Below are 15,401 nucleotides of genomic sequence, written 5' to 3'. Positions count from 1 at the left end.
TATACCTGTCGTGTATTAATCAATCAGTGTTTCATACTATATATTGTTAAAGGTGAATCAATTTTTTCTTTTCATACATTCTTAAAAAGTGTATAAAAAAAGTCAGTATTGTAGCAGGATTAGGAAGGGTCTGTGGGAGGTTGGGAGGGAGGCAGTGTTTTGTTTTCAAGTTTGGGTGAGTTAATACACATAAGCCTCCTGACGAAGACTTATGGCAGCGTCTCGGCACTAGTCAATAGACAACTTTTCTCAGCGCTTAGTTTCGAAGTTTGGCGGGCGGGTGGCAATTTGCATATTATTTTGTTAACTAGCTATATTGTGGATGTTTGGTTGTCGGGGAAAATATATGAAGAAATACTTTACAAAATATATTTTTGTTTTATAAGGCAGAAATAACATGTAATTTTAATGACTTGCCCAAAGACACCCCCCCCCCCCATATATACAAACTAACGCGCACAAATTCGCTCAAAAACACTCCCGCTTAACACAAACACACTACTACTACTTTGCTGTCACTCGGACTCGATTATGACGATCATCCAGTTATGATACAATAATATGAGTTATTAGGGATGTCACCATCGTTAGCGAGTTCTGAGGTGACTAAGGAGGCCGATACGGTACCGAAAGGGTCGATCGCAAGTGTTGCACATGTGGAGGGATTCCTCTAGTGCTGGAGGGGCGGCAGCAGCGTCAGCGTCTTTCCGGCTTTAACGCTTGTCTGCTTCGTTATACAGTCGGACTAACTCGAAAATATTGACACCTTCTCGTTACTTCGTCGTTTTGGGGCGACGTAAAGTAATAGCTTGGCTCTGAAGAGCCCCTGATCAGTGGCCACGCATGGCACGCACCCGCTATCCTACACACACACACACACACACACACACACACACACACACACACAAAATACGTACGTTAAGATTCCTCGCCCTGACAGTTTGTGAGTTACTACTAATTGCTTGCTGGACTAAACCCATTCATATCGTAAACTTGTGAATACAAATTAATAAGACCTATTATAAATTATCAGGCAGAACTATGTGAAAGAATTTCTTAAGACTAATTGATAAGCGGTGAATTAGAAGTATCTGCTTGATAAATACTATATACGAATAAGTAGCTGATGTTCATAGTTAACCGAGTGTTTACGTTGCCGGGTACCAAAAAAAAAGTTAGGGTTTAATTTTCAGAATACAGGAACTTGTATCAACAGATCGTCCCCCCAACTTGGCCTTAAAGACAAGGTATTAATATATATAAGGTTAGATGCCAGCACAGTCTATAATCAAACAAGAGAATATAAACTCGAGTGATAATAATCTTTGTTGTGATGTAGGACGTAGGTGACGTCACTGCGGCAAGTTTTTGTTAGTGTTGATATCAATTCTGGGATAACAGGTGAGGTCTAAGGTAATTGACTGAAGTTTTATACCAGAATCTATTGTGAATAATTTTTAGTGTGTTTGATTTAGGTGTTTCAGCCGACAAGATAATTTACAACACTGTCTCTGAGGCGGACTGTAAGAGTATATGGTGTAGGAGGGAGACTAAATTATTCGTATTACATGCATGTTTGTGACTGGGGACGAGCAGCGAAAAATTTGCAAAATTTCAGGTGAAACATTTCGACTCCAGAAGCTCGGTTTACCGACATCCTGGATAATAACTGTTTATCTTTTATTATCAATTCCAGTTTGTACTTCTCGTGGGTCATCATTTTAATACTATCGAAAATTGTGTTTTTGTATGTTCGTCTGTTTTACCTGGTGTACCTTAGTTTCCGTGCAATATTTTCAGACGGTGAATGGAACTCAACCAAAATCTGGTACATAAGCGAGTCATCCTCAAGTATTAGTGAATGAACAGTTAAGGTTCCTGTACTTAGATCTGCCACACTTCACACTCAGCCTTGTGCTGTGGTGTAAGGTGTTTGTCGTTCTCTCCACTTCTCAATGACACACCAACAAAACATCCTTATACGTAAATACACTATCTATTCGTCATTCGACATGTCAACTTTACCTGTAATATAACTACACGACCAGTGATGGAATAATTCCATAAGAGCTTTGCGAAATGGCATTTTAAACAAGACTGGGAATCGCTTTACCTGTTTCCATCAGCCTGGGACTCAACACCACTGAGTCAGGCAGCGCTTTGCTCCTCCCATGAGCTTCGAAAACCGATTAAGCGTTATGATTGTTTAACCCGAGGAGGACAGCAGGTCACAATAATGCCAATTGATGCTTATAGATAATACTGATGTATACAGTGATATTATTGTACTTTTGGAATAAGGGAAAGCAGGTATGATCGTATATGATCAGAGAGGATAGTCGAGTAGTCCGCCATTATGATCAGTAGCTGGACCACCATCATCATTCACGTCACGAGACTCCGTATTAAGAAACTCTGAACATTTCCCAGAAGCTTTTGTGGTCCCCAGGAAACAGGGCTGTCACCCCTGTCGTGTAAAATATATACCGCTACAACATAAGTCAAACCTGCGCGGTGGCCCCGACCAGTCTTAGTAGAGTAGAGCCAACTGGTGAAGCACCCCACAATATTAACACCACACAATGAGCTCCACTATACTCCACCGGCTGTAGCTGTGACATACATATGTGTGAGGTTTCATTATTTCAGTCTCATGTAAACACAATCGCCAGTTTGACGAATGGTAACTAAGCAACGATAAACTCAGAGAAACGCATTATATTATGTGTAGTTGTTGAAATAGTTAGGGGAGTTGGTAATGAACATTTCACGAGTGGAAGAGGTGAATGGAGCAGCTGTGTGGAACGAGTAGGTAGTGGATGAAACGAGTGGATAGGAAGTGAAAAATGTGAATGAATAGAACAAATGTGTGACACGTGACTGGAGTAGTAAGTGGGTAGGGTAAGTGGATGAGAAGAGAAACTGTTGCTTCTTTTGTGAAATACTTTGGGGCAGGAGTGAGAAGTTAGCGAGGGGAATGGATGGGTAGTGGACGTGATGTGTAGATGAGGGGAGGACCTCGTCAGAAGAATGTGTGTTCGCTGTAAGGAGGCGTGAGGGAGGCAACAAATGGGTGACGAATTCCAAAGACTAGAACAATACCATCCTAACAACGTCCCCGGCGATGTCTCGTAGAAATGAAGAGGGTTTTTAAGACTACCACCTTCTTGATGGTGAATAGTGATGAGAATGAAGATGATGACGAAAATGATTAAGAGAACAGCACTAATTGTGACGCTATTTTTATGATATTTTTTCTATTATGGGAATTGTCATTACGGTAAAGAATCAAATGATATATTGTTTGTGATTTAGGAGAAACCAATAATTCGTGAATTATATCAGTGATGAGTCCTACTGGAGGGACCTGGAAAATAAACAAATCACAGGGGCACCAGATAAATTAAGAAGAAATTTGACCGTGAAGTATGCAAGAGAAACACACGTAACAGGACGTCCTGTCGTAAAAATCTCACAATTTTGAGCGAAACTGTTGTATGCTATTGACTGTGTAGCCCAACTGATGCAACGCCACGAGCAGCAGGACAATTTTTATCGTCAAATAAATTTTCCTGTGGGAGCGATGTTGTTGATGGCGACCACCACAAGTAATACAGATGAATGTTAATATTAAAAAAGGAGCTGATATCACATACTAAACGTTTGAGCAGATAACTGAATATCACAGCTAATAAAATAATTGATAAAGGTAAAAAGTTATATTATTAACAAAAACAAGTATCTCACTTTACATGACGCCACAAACAACACACAATATGACTGAGGTTTAGCGGGACGACCTTATCATAACACGGATTAAATAGTTGTCTCCCATGACGTCACTACAGGATGTTATTGACAATGCAACACACTAGTTGACGTCATTGTCTAAATCTCTCTGGGTGATCTACACGTGAGGAGTAAACACGGTGTTCGGAGGTCTTCTCTTAGCGTGTCGGGAGTACTTGTTTTATCTTTTCATTAAGTGAAAGGAACGATAGAATAAAATAAAGTTAAAATGAAAGTAATTAACTTACAATCCAAATAAAAACGGGGAAATAATAAGTGTACACAAACCTATCTTGCTGTATGATGAATAGTGTGGTGATGAATATAGTGGTGGTGATGGTGATGGTAAGGGCAAATTAATATATCATAACTTGCAACTGTTGTTTACACCTGCTGCAAATCTGTATCCCTGATTTCTCTTTAAATCTCACGAAATTTAGGACCCCAACTTATTTAACCTGATAGTAAACCCCTTCACTACGAGGACGCCACTTTTAATACCTGACCTGACCTGACCTGACCTAACCTAACCACGTCTACCCTACCTGATGCTAACCTACCTTACTTTACCCTAACCAAACCAAACCAAGCCAAGCCAAACTTACCGTACCCTACCTTGACCCAATCTAACCTAAGCCCCCCCCCCCCCGTTCAGGTAGTATTAAGGTATGTAATCAGGTGAAATAAACTAGGGTGCCTAATCTCCAGGTGTTCCTTTTCTCTTATTCTTCATATACGAGAACTATGAAAATACGAGGTTTTAGAATCTTGGGGGAACGTCAGTCAGGTTCCTGTTGGTGTATGGGATATAAACATTTCATCGTCTGCCGTGGGAAGCTCTTGACCGAAGCAGGAAATAGAAGTGGTTTATCTCACCTTGGGGGCGTGCAAGAAGGTGTGTGTGTGTGTGGCTCAGGAGTAAGTACAGCTCTGATGATTAAACAACCTAACCTAACCCCAAATAGCGTTAAGGAGGTTAATCATCAGGTGTAATAAGCTGGGGTGGGTAATCTAAATGTGATCCAAACTCAAATATTATCCTTTTTTGGTTAGGTAAATATTGTTATGTTTGGATGTGTTATTAAGTTTTGTGAATCCTCTTTTTGTCTTATTGGTTCATCGTAAGCCTTCTGATTACTCAAACCAACCATCCTTTTCCTTGGATTCCCCCAGCACCCTCTACCCGCTCACCCAACGACCTCCTCACTGCACCCACAGGCTCACGTGTTAGCAACTCATCACTCGCACAGCTGATGATCAATTGCTAGTCATCCTTGTCATTATAGCTCGGGAGGTACGGTCACGGTCAAAAGTCCTGTTGCTTCACGAACCTCGAGATTCAGACTCGTGAACCGGAAGCAGTAGACACTGATGCACTATTCTGTCCAAGGATGCTTTGGATTCACTAGCCTGAATCTTGGGGTTCGTGAAGCAGCAGGAGAGGCGTCAGGACTCTTGACCGTGACTGTACAGTACCTTCAATCACGGTAAGATCTGCTTACAACAAGGTAACCATTTTTGTGCTAGTAAATTGTTTCTTACAGAAGGTTTGTTTTAGCTTATTTTATTTGTTTATCTTTAAAGCTGCCCATGCATTTTTTTTGTCAACTATTTACGTTTTATAAAACTTCCATATGTTCACGGTGATGAGGACTGTTGTCAGTTTTCCTGGAGCCTCCGTGACCAAATCCAGTCAACATTTATAAGTCTTATCACAGATCTGACCTTCACTTTCATCCTCGCTCGCCTGCACGTCCTTCGCTCAGTAATCTAAACTTGATATGTATCGTTCTCGTAAATGTAAAAACGAGTTTGTTGTGTAAATTATATACTTACATGAGCGTTAAGAATGTAATTACTGCCAGCAGTAAGAGATAAAATGATAACTAAAACAGCAAGATTAAAAGCACTCTGGCGGCATATAGCTCTTGTACATGTATAATGTATTGTAACAAATTAGATGATAAATTATTACCTGGCGCTTTGCTACAAATTCCGAACAATTTTGTTCACTCGAAAAAACAACAAAACTAAAACCTCTTTTACTGGTACAGTACACAGTAATTTCTAACCAAATCGAAAAGTTAAAATTACACAACCGCGAGGCCTTAATCGAGACCTCATCAGGAGGATGTTATTGGTCGTTTTGGAATTAATAAACCAACAGGATTCACGTCAAGGAATGGCTGGGCATGCAAGTAACCAACCTTCCGTCTCCCCGGAAGATTAACTACCAGCCCTCAACGTCGTCGACGACAGTATTATTAACTCGTACATGTTTGTACCTTCTAACGAGGTGTGGCAACGTTATGCTGAAGCCGTAAGTGAGTTGACGAGTAATTTTCCCAAGTTTAATTCTCTCATTCAATAGCACACCTCGATATAGTCGTACGCAATGAACCGAGAGCATTCCTTTTCACTTTATGGAACGTGTCCCCCAAAACTAATCCCTATAAGCGATGCCCAATCGAAAGCCAATACACACCCTAAACGTTAGCAATTTCAGTGTGCAGTGCTGCAACACACAGCTCTCAATGACCACAGACCAACTACTGCAGCCCAGACACACGCTTGACCCCCCCCTCCCTCTTAGTCCTCGAATACTGTCTAGTGCCCCCCTCACCTTGTTGCATTTGTCACCTGTTACTCTTAAGTGTAAACTTTAATATATATATATATATATATATATATATATATATATATATATATATATATATATATATATATATATTGCATGTATATTTTGTAAAATTGGTAGAGATTCAGATTACAGGCATAGCTGTAGGCTAATTCGGTGTTAATGTGTCCAAAGTAACAATTATCATTTAAACTGAATTGTAAGGAATTGGTCTTCATCGACTAGTCTTCCAAGATTAAAAAGAAATCTTTACAGAACTGGTGCTGCGCCTTGTTCGACTTGTAAAATTTTCACTTCATATTTTTTATCCTTCATTTTTTTTAGGAGTCTGTGAACTCCTCAGGTTTGGTATTACAAACACTGTATTTTATATACTCATAGAAGCTAATTGTATAGCAGAAACTTGAAAGGAAATTAATTTTAAAACGCTCCACAAAAACTACTTTACCTAAAATTAAAAGTAGGTCTCGTGAGCCTCACAACCGACGGCGGACTGTGCGGCTACAGCATGCCCGGCAATGCTCTCGACAGCCTTCACTTTCCTCAACTGTAAAGTTAGGTGACCATCCCCAACTGGTGAATTGAGGATACATAAGCGCAAACCAGTATTACTATTACGGTATTACTATTCAAGTTTAAAGATCGACTATACCAGTACTATATTATATACTGCAAAGACATTAAGTACTACATCTTGGGGAGTTGGTGGTACAACGATTGCGCTCTTGCCTCTCATACGGAGTCCCAGGTACGGTCTTCAGGTCGTATATGAGAAGGATGTTACCCAGTGTGGCCCTTCCAACATTCTCAGGTTTTCTCTAATATTAACACTGCACAATGAAGGGCAGACCGACCACCCGACCTGTTAGTGTGCCGACAAGTGGTGTAGATAATTAAGTGTTTCTTCATTCTAGTGGTCACCTTTACAGCTGTCAGTGTGTGTGCTGGGCTTGTTATACACAACGAATTAATTTGCTGTCTAGATCTGTTAAGCTCGCATCAACCCTCTTGACTCCGTTACAGAATTATGTCCGAAGGGAAATGTAACTTAGCGTGTTGAATCAATAACCATTTAATCTCCTTTGTTACTTATTTCAAGTCCTCCCTCTCTTCCTTCCCACGCATTACTCTTAAGTTCAGAGACAACAACAGAACCTTCATAAGAATATAACTAACTTTATATAGAAATTTTGCACTTTCAAACTGCTCTCTGAACTGCTTGAAAAAAAACACATTCTAAACCGATCAAAAAGTAATTCACCGAAGTATTGAATATTGGCTAATTAACTCAGTCATTTAATTTAAGTATAAAAGAATAGGAAAATAACAATTATCAACCAGTAATATGATCTGCATCTCATTTCTAGGTCGAGGTTTGTCTGATTTTTCATTATCAGATGAAGAAACTACAAAGGCGTTCTTACATTATTCATTTATTTTTTCTTGACAGGAATTATTTTTTAACTTCAAAACACAGTATTTCTATGTACTGTTTATGGCGAGTGTTTCCAACCCTCTAATTCATTCTAGTTGTAGAAATAAGACTGAAACCAGCCACGGTTAGCTTCTAGTTTGTGAGTATGAGTCCACGTATTGTCTGGACTGGTGAGTTACTGGTGCAGGCAGAGTGTTGTAGGCCCGGTGCTGTAATGTGAGAGATGTGATAAAAATATAAGATAAAGCAGAGTTAAAAAAAAGAGAGGGAAGAGCAATGTTTCATAATAGTTTTCTGGGAACAACTGAAGTTAAGAGTAGGATGACAAGTGCAATAACGCGAAATAGACGAGCGATGAATGTATTTCTGTAGCAGTGTGATGATGTTGATGATGTGTAGAGCTACATTGTTCAAGACACCTACATAACGATTGTAACTCCCACAAGGTAACATCGAGGTAGCTACTCTACAGTAATCTTAACCCAATATCTTAGGAACCGATCCAGAAATTGTCTGTAACTCAAGATAGTCTCTTAACACGCCCTCACTCTACCACGAGAGAGAGAAAAAACTATTCCATTTCCAATAATCTTAAATTTTCAACGTTGATCCGTGAAATAATACACTGTAACAGAGGACAGACTTGACCTATCGTACCATCTTAATTTACCAGTTAGTTCCTGATTGGCCATGGATATATAGGACCCACACCTCTTATATAAAAAATAACCCCCGTCTAGAATCACCACTATAGGTCATACCACCCCTGAGTTATTGGAGGTATAAAAAAGTGTATTGATTAAGGTTGAGCCATTTGGGATTCGGTTTTAATAATCTAAAATTAATAACAATCGAATTTATCAAAGGTGAGGTTTGGTTAGGTTAGGTTAGGTTAGGTTAGGTTACCTTTTATATGAGGCGAGGCTTCAACTCCAAACCCCGAACAATGGCTGGGAGAGTCATGATAGTCAGTTGGTATCGAACACTTTTTACAAAGGAATATTGGAGTAACGTTTGGTGTGTACAACGCATATGTGATTCTTGTACCAGCTGGTCGGCTTCTGGGCCTTTTTATACCCTAGTTCCTGCGTCCAAACTGTGAATTTGGTGATGATGAAAGACGATTCTCGTTATGCTAATTCAACTTACAAACAAAAAGTCATAAACAAAATAATAATGTGTGGTAAACTTTATGAATAATGCAAATTCACAATGAGATTAACTTAATAAATTGAGAATAAAACTAAAAGTGACTGTGGGCAGCTGTAACAAGATCAAAAGAAAGTCAAAGTTGTAACACAAGAGGACTAAAAGAGAGAGAGCTATAGGATCTACTCATGGAGACTAACTGGGTGTGTTGATGTTGGCAGAACACGTCTGTACGATACACTCAAGGGAAAAAAATATAGCAGGAAGAAAGTCACAGGAAAAAGTAAGTCACCTAACCTAACCTTAAATATGACTATTTTTCTGTAACTTTTTCCTAGTAACTTTTTAGCGGTCACTAAAATAAATACGCAGAAAACGAACCTAACCTAACCAGTACTGAACAGAAAGTAAGATTGAGAGGATTGAAGGAGGAACAGTGTAATAATGAGGAGCAGCTCAGTGTGGGGAGTAGACTTGGCAGAGAGACTCCCAGCAACGTGTCTGTAACATTAATGAAGTGAAACCATCAACACAAAACGACAACATTACAACGAAAGATTTTTACCTCAACACATTATAGATTTTATTGATTTTATACTGAAATTAGATGAGTTAGATTGTCGTGATAGGCAGGTAAAAACTCCCGTGAATATAGTAAAGAATAGAACCATAGTTAGGGATCATGAAGAGAGTTACTGAAGACCAGTGCCGTAGTGGAAGTGTTGACAGGTTATAGTTGAGAGGTGTTACGGCGTTGAAACAAACAAGTTCATTCACCCCAAACTGTAAATTACATCATACAATTGACATCAACAGTTGAATATAATAGAATAGTTTGGATTTTTGAGACGTTAATGTGATGTACTTAGATGTGTGATGTCATAAGAGGAACATTACTGAACACGACAATATTTGGCAACATAACTTAACCAGCGTTCATTATGTTCTTTTTATTTGTAGTCAGATGAGTTTCATAGGTCGATATGAATAGATTGTAGTGTTAATAGAGAATTTGAGGGAGCAGAGATAGCGGTGTGAACTCTCCCGTCTAAGATCAGCTGAGGCAGGTCGATGGTCGCTAATCCAGACCCTAACTACTGATAGAAGGAAGTCTCCCCCCCCATCCAATGAGAAGCAGTGTGGTAGTCATTAAGAAAGGCTCAGGTTGTGGTCACGATAAACTAAACCATTTGATAAAGATAAGTTGTCATATGAGTGAGCTCGTATATTTCAAAGTGGTTGTAAACAAATAAGGTGACGCCAGTATATATAAATGCTGTTGTCCAGTCAGCATATCGAGGTCTTATTTCATAGTAAGTTTTCAGTGGTATTTACTTCCTGGATTATAAACGTAATTATGCTTACACTAATTACATACTAAATTAATAAAAAAAATAACTGCAATCATTTGGAGAGTGTGATTGCATGGAGAGATTAATAAACTCCTAATAATTAAAAGTACAAAATATCAAACCATAGATACAGTTTATCCCACTTTTTCCAGATAAGTAAGAAAACAGACTAAACTTGACTAAATATTTAACTGCTGGTGACTAGAGGAGGTCCTGGATTTGTGCCCTTAAAGACCTTAGATGTTGAAGTGTATATACATTATAACATCTCGGGGAAACTAATGAGTGAAACCGCAGAAGGTGGTCTACCGTGGAGGCTGGTGGAGTCGTCAGGAAGGGGGGTGGGGTGGAGGAGGATAAAAGTCTTCCCCATAAAAAAAGTGGTGAAGCTTTTTCAAGGAGGTGGTCTTGTAATTAGATTCAATTGTCATTAAATGCAAATGCGGCAGTATTGTGGTTTATTTACCAGCCTGGCGGGTTTATTATCTGTTATTCTTATAAAAGTTTCCTTACTAATATATCAAGTGGAAAAAAAATATATAAATATATATTGCTTGAATGCTTGAAATTAGAAATAAATTTAAAGCCAATATTTGCCCATGCAACTGGAAATTGGGTTATGAAAACCAGATGAGTGAACACAGGAAATTAGTCTGAATTATTAATATGAAACGTATGAATTTTTGAACCATGTGTGTCATATATGTCGACCGTCAAAAGATGTGACGATTAGGAAAATCAAATGTCCGAACAGTAAAGGATATATTACTTCAAGAGACGAAAGATGATACACGAAATATTAAAGATGTTTCTGAAATATTAAGGGACAAATGGAGAAAAAAATGGTACCTCGGCAGTTTTTGTGTGAATAAAAACATCGTAGAACTCAGAAATAAAGTAAATTTGGCTGCTAACATGAATGTACATGCTGTTTCAAATCAACATCTCATTAGTGTGAATACTTCATCAACTTTATTCAAATACTGAAATAAATTTACACTTGGGAGCAATGACCATAAATAAACATATGACAAATTATACAAAGAAAAAGGAAAATAGGCTAAAGAGAGGCATTAATAACAAGAGTTTATAGCTGACAGAGATAAAAAGAGCAATTAATAGAGGAGTTGAGCAGCGCCCTGGCAGATAAATCAGGCACCGCGCCACCTCCTCGCCGTCTCGTCCTGTAATTGAAGCTACCAAGAGCAGGGGGAAAAAAAAGTGTAATTTAGCCCAGCTGTGTTGATATCAGAGGACCAGGAAGCGTGAGGACGGACACTGGCCAGTAGGAGGGAGGTCTTAATGGCTTTTCTCGTCTGCGATGATACGGCGCTGTTCTCTCTCCTACGTGGGTGCTGTTGATTAGTGGCTGCGATGGTCCGGGCGAAGTTGAGGAGGAGGTTATAGAGGCAACTATACTCGTATCGCACATAAGACTTGTTGTTGTCTGTTCTGGAGGTGAGACAGCCACAAGTATTAAGGTGACGGACGGACGGAGGGAGGGAGGGAGGGAGGGAGGGAGAAGGAAAGGGGGTAGAGGAGTAACGTTACTTCACGGTGGCATAAAAGATTCTTGTTATTTAGGTTAAGAGAGAGAGAGAGAGAGTGAGAGCTGGTGTAGTCTATATAGCAGTGTTCCGTGTTCGCTCATTATACTGCCGCTACACACGACAACAGCTTACACGTGAATATTTTGGTATGGTGAGATTAGTGTGTTGTGTGATGGAGAGGTTTTCTTTATTTTGATCTCTGTATCTTTTATTTTCTTGAATTATAACACGAGTCGTACCTCCACGAGTCATACCTCTACATGAAGTAAGTATCTTATTGTGTAGTGGAACATCTTCTTCAACACTTCCTTTACGAGGGACATTGATAATAATCCCAGATTTTCTAGACCATCACTGAGCTTCACCCAACTATTATTGTCTCAGAGATTTCATAATATCACTGTGGCCGCATCCAATTCTAAATCCCGCCCCTCTCTCTCTCTCTCTCTCTTTTCCTCTCTCTCTCTCTCTCTCTTTCTCTCTCTCTCTTTCCCTCTCTCCCCCCCTCTCTCGTTGCTTCCCTGATCGAGGTGATGTGTTATTTGTGGTTTCCTCCTCCTTTGTCCTCTCCTTATTCACTGCGCACGTCATTCACTCGCTCGGTAATCGTGGCCTAAATGTTGGTACAGACGGCGTAAGAGTTGACCTTGTGTCGTTTATTTTGCTTTTTGTTTTGTTTAGATTTTGTTAGAGGCACCGAGGATGAAAACAGGAGATACCTATTTTAGTGAATATACTGCTATTATTATTATTATTATTATTATTATTATTATTATACTTCATCCCTCTTCCACGGTGTTTCTGTTCTGCATTACTTAATAATTGTCTTACCTAAATTGTTGTCTAATTTTCAGTTCGTGTTTTTCTTTTCACTTTTGGCTGGTAATTTTGTTGTTTCACTTCACGTTGTTCTAAACTCTCTCTCTCTCATGCCTGATTATTCTTTATTCCTCCAATTATCATTTACAGAAGTAATTAACAATAATGCCCCCATTGTTCTTACTCTTAAAGCTAACTCACTCGTCCATATAAACCCATTCGTTTAAGCTTCTTACGAGATTAAATATCGGTCTATAATAGCTATCTACTTTTGTCTTATAGATCTATTATCCTCTTATAAGAGCCTGTCAGTACTCTTCCGCAAGGTTCTTATTTGTTAAAGAACAGGTCAAGTAATTCAGGTAACATTGTGTGTTGATTTTAGTTTGGCAAAGTAATGATGATGACCACTTCTAACATTGTAATATTTTTCCTTCTCTTTTCAGATTATGGATTTCTGACACCCACTGCTCACGAGGAAAGTGTTGAAGTCTTTGTTTTGAGCTGAGGTGATAACGACTGAAGTTATCGGTCTGACGGCTTGGCAAGGTCTTGGCGTGACGGCTTGGCAAGGTCTTGACGTGACGGCTTGGCAAGGTCTTGACGTGACGGCTTGGCAAGGTCTTGACGTGACGGCTTGGCAAGGTCTTGACGTGACGGCTTGGCAAGGTCTTGACGTGACGGCTGGGCAAGGTCTTGACGTGACGGCTGGGCAAGGTCTTGACGTGACGGCTGGGCAAGGTCTTGACGTGACGGCTGGGCAAGGTCTTGACGTGACGGCTGGGCAAGGTCTTGACGTGACGGCTGGGCAAGGTCTTGACGTGACGGCTGGGCAAGGTCTTGACGTGACGGCTTGCCAAGATCTTTGGTGCTCCAAGCTCCTATGCCAGTGAGCTTAACTCAACATCACCAGAAAAAAATAAACTAAACTAAACTGAAAAATTGTTGCAAAGACCCACGATTAATAATCTATCAGTAAACCATTGTGCACGATCTTAGCTGAGTTAATTCATCTTAAATTGGTTTCATTGTTGTAAATTAACGTTGATAAAATCTGCTCCCAACGGTGATTGTTCCACCATCAATACTTTTGGACTTGACAAAAGACGAAGAACAGTGTTGTTTTGTGCTTGGATTTTCATGAAAGTTTATATTTAAATACCGAGATTAATTAGTTTTAAACCATAAAGACAGCGAACATAATAGTGCCCATAGTGAGATACTGAACGAGCTATAAGACACAAAAGGGAAACAAAAATAAGTGAAATAGTTCTTAGGTGGAACGTTTCAAGTGTTTGTTCAAAACCCTGATAATAAAAGTGAAAGAAACGAGATAGAAGTGTGGTAAAGACAGGAGAGGAAGGAAGGTAGCCAGTCCGCTCCAACAGTGTTCATTACCCGGAGTGCTTGCTTTGGTCAAGGTATGGTCCAGCTTCTATATAGATGATCACTACCACCACCACTACTGCCACCACTTCTGCCACCGCCATTACTACCATGAAGCTCCTCACGTCCCTTACCTCTACCCAGGCAGTCCCGGCGCTGCTGCTGTTCCTCTCGGCTCTCTTAGGTAAGTCCAATACAGATAAAGGAATTTAGTCTAGAGCGGATTTAGTGGTGGTGAGAGTTTGCTGATCCAGTTTTACTCACCTTGTCAACAATGGAATTTATTCGCTGGAGAGGAAATTATTCTGTTTATTTTACACTTATATCAATAGGTGTAATATATATATTTATCAAGGTGAGTTATAGGGATATACTCTGTTAGTTTGGTATTTTTCTTGTGGATGACTCGATGTTATTGCATTTTTATTTTTATATCTCAAAAAACACACACACACACACACACACACACACACTTACTTGTTTTTCTTCTCATTTATCTATTCTCATTCTTTTTATTTTTCTCCCTACTACCTAATCATTCTGTCATTTACATTATAGTTATTCTTTATCTATACACGCTCTGTTTCCCAGACTCTGCCAAAACAGTCGCCAATCTATTGTTTCCAGTCCATTAATGTTAACACTTTATCCACCTCACACTTCTTGCCTCACTTACACCTTTGTCTCGTATCGTATCTACTTGGTTCTTGTTTTTTTTAAGTCAATTCGGCCATTTTGATGAAATAATCTAATGGGATTTTTTTCCCGTATGATTTCCTTTGTGTGCGTCTGCCGTCTGACGAGAGGACACGGTGTTTAGATTCTTCAGCCAACATTGTTTCTCGGGGATAAAGTTAGAAAGGTCAAGGTCACAGCTGAAACAACAACAAACACCAGTCGACGTGGGTTGATTTCTCGCTCGAGTGCGGTGTGATTCTGTCTGTCATCATTGGTATAGTAATACTGTAAGTGTAAAGCTCCCCTGTAATGCTGAGTTAAGTTACAGAACATATTGTAGACTTCTCGTGTTCCGTGTCTTTCTCTTTTCAGGTTCATCGTCTACCTTGTATGGTTCACGGGAGAACTACTTGTATTCAGATTTTCTGATCAAACTTCGGGAAAGATGAAGTTTTAGAGATTGATTCTGTGTTATATATAATGTACAGTAGAGGCTCCGGGCTGGTAATGTGCGTGTCCCCAATACAATTTGACTCACTGAATAATTTACTCGTAGATGACCCATATTCCCGTCCACCACTCACTCTCCACACATACCTTCCTTC

The 15,401-nt window shown here is 39.5% G+C and overlaps 1 long non-coding RNA gene across 1 annotated transcript in view; it reads left to right on the top strand.

Annotated features, from left to right (window-relative positions):
* LOC121879862 overlaps positions 1 to 14,005 on the top strand; it is a 73,032-nt gene extending 59,027 nt beyond the window's left edge. Inside the window, exon 3 of the long non-coding RNA XR_006091449.1 lies at positions 13,179 to 14,005. This is a non-coding gene — a long non-coding RNA (uncharacterized LOC121879862). The remainder of the gene's footprint in view (positions 1 to 13,178) is intronic.
* Positions 14,006 to 15,401: the final 1,396 nt, after the last annotated feature.

This window comes from Homarus americanus, unplaced genomic scaffold, assembly GCF_018991925.1.
Source record: "Homarus americanus isolate GMGI-L3 unplaced genomic scaffold, GMGI_Hamer_2.0 scaffold51826, whole genome shotgun sequence".
NCBI lineage: Eukaryota > Metazoa > Arthropoda > Malacostraca > Decapoda > Nephropidae > Homarus > Homarus americanus.
The sequence above is the reverse complement of the archived record's forward strand: the minus strand, read 5'-3'. Positions and strand labels throughout refer to the sequence as shown.